General features: G+C 32.8%; 1 pseudogene; it reads right to left on the minus strand.

Annotated features, from left to right (window-relative positions):
• Positions 1–3,833: 3,833 nt before the first annotated feature.
• On the minus strand, positions 3,834–4,571 carry LOC102883725 (annotated as a pseudogene).
• Positions 4,572–4,850: the final 279 nt, after the last annotated feature.

Below are 4,850 nucleotides of genomic sequence, written 5' to 3' on the forward strand. Positions count from 1 at the left end.
AAAAACATACTGATGAAAAATAAACAAAAAAAGAAAATATGGCAATGCTTCTATTTTTGTTTCATTTTGTCCTAAAGTTTGATTCATTCAATGAATAATATAATACCTATTATATACCAGGATCCACGCTGAATTCCATGTACACAAAAGGTGGACAATTCAGATATGATTCATAATATTCTTGGAATTTTTGATATTAGGGAGACATGTAATTTCACAAATAAATATTTTTTCACTTTTGTTAATTGCTAAACTGAGCCTCAAAGAATCAGTAAGAGTCACCAGCCTAGGGGATCGAGGTTTTGCTTAATGTTTAGAAAATTGTCAGATGTATAGTTTTCAGTGTCAGTGAGTAAGAGAATTCTGTTTGAAGTTTTGTCACTGTGAACCAATATTTATTTTACCTTTAACAATTCTGTTAAAACTTCACTATGAAACCCAAAGTGTAAGGCTTTGCTTGTAACAATAACAACAACTCATCCCTAATGACCTCCAAGTAAAGGACAAAGTATAGAAAACACTTAAAAGCTGTTTTAAGGTTTATCCCAAAATACACCCACATATACACATGATAGGATAGGTTATAACATCTCTTCGAGTCTGGCAAGATTTTTAAGAAAACAAACTGTGTTTTGAAAGAGATTTTGCCTTTATCCCCTTTGATTTTTGTTTAAGGTATTTTTATTTTTTAAATATATATATTGTAGTTTCCTTATATCTATCAACAACAGTCTTGAAAGAAAATTTATTTTTCCCTTTAACATAGGTAAATATTAATTATTTCACATATGTTTGTCCTTAGGTTTTTTTTTTTCCCTAAGTGTAGACTTGCTAGATAAAATATAGGATGCTCAGTTAAATTTAAATTTCAGATAAACAACAATTTATTTTTAATACCTAAGAAGTTCCTTTTTATTTGTTAAATCTGGCAAATTTAAAGTAACTTTCATGAGCTATCTTTTCACTACCATTTTGTCAATTTATTCACTTTTTATTCATGTATTCAACTAATATTTATTGAGTATCAATTATATGTCAAGTATTATTCTAGGCACGTATCTGTTAAAAAGAGACTTTGCTCTCATAAGGCATATATTCCTATGAAAGGAAAGACAAAGGAGAGAATTCATAACACTGAACATTTTGAGAAGTTAGGGGATAAGAATAATTTCTAAAACATTCTCATCTTTCCCACACTGGAAAAAATATCTGATTATAAAACCTACTTGGAATATATAGTTTATTACCCAGTTAAAATCTGTAAATTATTTTATCACTTATAAACATGAAATATTTAATATTTGATCAGTCAACCTATTTAGCAATCTTTTATTTTATTCTTCATATGATTGATGCCTGAAAAAGTAGAATAAACTCTTCTATAAACCAACTGGGTTTTATGTGAAGGAAATTTCTCTTCTTTTCCTCATTCAGTTTTGTTATTACTGTTAAATATAGTTAAAATGGGATGATATCCCTTAAGATATTTAAGCATAAGCCTGCTGATGCCCTGGTGGAAGAGTCATAGGGGCAATTAAATCATATGGGCAGGTGGCCAGAATGGCCTATGAGCTTCCCTTCAATCATGAATTTCTGCAGTACATAGAGGTCTCTCTATGTTTCTAAAAGAAACATCTGGGCACAGAATTCTCTTGGACCCAACACTGGCAAACCTCATCAGGATAATGTTAAATTAACTACATGTTCCTTTCCAGCTTGAGTCAACATTTTCTAGTTGCTTATTCTTATCTTCGAATCATATCCCACATGAAAATTGAACATAAAAAAATTGAATAAAACAAAACTGAAAGTTAAGTAGTACTCCAGCATGAATCATTTAAATTAATCCTCACAATTTTGTAACATAGGCACTATTGTTATCTCCATTTTACGGAGACAGAAGCTGAGATTTTAAAACTTAAGCAGTTTTTCTAAATTCGGGTACTGAACGGAGGAGATCTGACTCCACGGTTGCTGATTTTCAATCATCAGGATCTATCATCTCTCCCAGAGAGTCTCTGTATTAAAAGCTCATATTTTTCAAAATGTTTTTTTTCTGTAAAGCTTAAATATTACACATATATAGATAAATAGAAAAATCAATTGATATATATATTTATTTCAGGTAAAAATTTAGGATATATGAAGCAAAATTAGCAAATATATTCTCAGGTTTATAGAACTGGTACTCAAATTTCACATTGAGAGTGCTCTACGATCTATACATACAAATAAACTCATGTCCGAGAATAGCACATAAAAGGTGACAAGAGAAACTCCAGACATTATGTATCCAAGACAGTGACTTTATTCTACATGACTTGCTCTACTCACTCTTTCTCAAGTACTCTTTGCCCGACTTGTATTTTTGCCTCATACTTGTACTTGGGAGTACATCCTTACCTGTTCTGGAAAATTCTTTTCGTAAGCCAGAGAACTTCCTAAAAAAAGAGCCCCAGAGTGGGAATTTGACCAAATGGGTTTTAGCCCAGGATTTACAGCTAATTATTTTTGTCTATTTATGGTCACATTTCTTCACATTTCTAGGCCTCAATTTATCATCTGTAAAATGAAGGGAAAAGAGCTCAAGGACTATATGAACCAGTTAGCCTAACCCTCCCTGCCATTCAATGATTCAGTCTCATATTTATCATCTCTACCAGGATGTTCTCTAAATCCTGCTCAAATCCCTCTAGAGACATTCCATGCCACTAACTCTGTATAAGAAATGTTTTCCTTTATTTGAACCTCAATCTTCTTCTATGTGGTTTCCAATTTTGATCCCATTTTGTCCTCTTGAGTGTCCTAGATCTAGGATACCCATTCTCTCATTTTTGAAGAGAGCTATTCTGTCTCTTGTCCTTTCCGCCTTTCTCAAATCTCAGTTCTAGACTAACAGCTTGGGGTATTTTAACCATCCTTATGAAATGATTATGACTCTTTTGCTCTCTTGGTCGCTCATCTCTGGAATGGGTTATTTGTCAATGGTGCTCTAAAAGTCCAACACCCAGAACAAATAACAACAGCAGCAGAAGCTAACATCTAGTGCTTGTCATGTGCTGGCCACTGTTTCAAATGTTTTATACATATTATTTCATTTAATCATTCTAGCAGCATTATGCAGTTGTACTATTATTATCAACATGAAAACTGAGCAAAAGAGGTTAAGCAGCTTGCCCAATTACATGACATAGCTGGTAATGTCACGAATTCAGTTAATCTGGGCTGCAGAGTCTATGTTCTTAATAAGTGGGATAAACTGCATTAACTAAAATGTATACTTAAGACAGTTTATATACCACTAAATTGACTGAGACTGACATCTTTCTTATTCTAGATTTTTATGAGTACAGCCTGATATTTATATATATATATATTATGTGTGTAGACTCCAATTTTGAAACCTCTATGAAACACCTACTATATATTATGTACTGTGCAGAACATAAAAATTTTAAAGATAAAATAAAAGCCATTCTCTGTTAAGTTGTAAAATACACATGCAAATAAGATACTAAAATGTAATGTTGTTAAATACAGTTGTTCTTTTTTTAAAACTTATACAAATATCTTTATTTGGTTTTAAATGTACATAGCAGTACACATGTGAGTGAGGAGGCTGCACAAGACCTATAGGAGAAAGGTTACAAAAGATACACAAAAATGTTCACATTGAAAGTATGAAGGTCTTTATATACTTTCTTAAGAATAAGCACATTCTATACAAACGAGAGGGCTGTGACAAAGAATTTTGAAGTTCAAGAGCCTGTCACAATAATGAGATATAATAAATAGACAAGAGAAGTCTTACAAGCTTTTCTGTTGTCCAATATTCACTGAAGTCCCATTCATTTTTCAGGAGAGCCTTTAGTGCTCACTGTCTGTTGGTTGGATGTTCTTTGTGGTCTTCTCCTCAGATTTTACAGTTTATGGTATAGGTTCTACTTCTTTCTATGTCTGATCCACTGGGATAGGCTTTTCTCCAGAAATTTGCAGCACAAATTTGGGTGGAAATTTTTGTCTGAGGTCTAAGAGTAAAGCATCCATATGTGGGCTCTAGAAAATAGAGCTTGGTTCTTCTTTTCTTTTGGCTTTAGATTTGACTTTATTTTGCTTTTCATGACCTTTAAAGTGCCACCAATACTTTTTGGAAGGATAATATAGACAGTATGACATAGCTTCATCAAAGACTGACTGAATGACATGACTGCAGTAAGCACCCTAGAGTTTATAACTGTTGCTTGATAGATCACTCCAGCAATGATATAGTAATCAGCCAATGGGATAACTTGGGTAGAGGACTGCCACTACTTGGGTAGGGACTTTCCAATGATAAAAAGAATGAGCTCTTGAGCATATAAAAGGATATATTCCAGTTTAACTATCTGATTTAAGTGTCCTAATGTGAGCTTCTGCATTTTGACCACTTCGTTATTACATGTCCTCTCATAAAAAGGAATACTTCTTTCTGGAAAGTAATCTAGGACATTGTCACTGTTCAAAATGAGGACCCAAAAACTGTCAACCCAAGAGATTCCTAGCAGATTATTGTGGATATACATGGCAACCATAATTCCAAAAGCATTCGCAGGTAATTCAGTTGTTAAGTAAGAACTTTATTCTAAGATTAATGAGAACACAGAGAACACGGCTAATTCTAAGAGAATGAGAAATTACTTAATCAAGGGAGTCACATCGGGTAGGTTCTTTAGAGATTTCTAGGACCTCTTTGGATGAAAAAGAAAAATATTGGAAGAAATACTTCGTCTATATTAATTATCATTTTAAAAATATGTCTCAATCCAAGGATTAGCATTGTGTTCATCAGACAATGCTTCATGAAAACCACT

Source organism: Pteropus alecto, unplaced genomic scaffold (genome assembly GCF_000325575.1).
Source record: "Pteropus alecto unplaced genomic scaffold, ASM32557v1 scaffold73, whole genome shotgun sequence".
In the NCBI taxonomy this organism is placed as follows: Eukaryota; Metazoa; Chordata; class Mammalia; order Chiroptera; family Pteropodidae; genus Pteropus; species Pteropus alecto.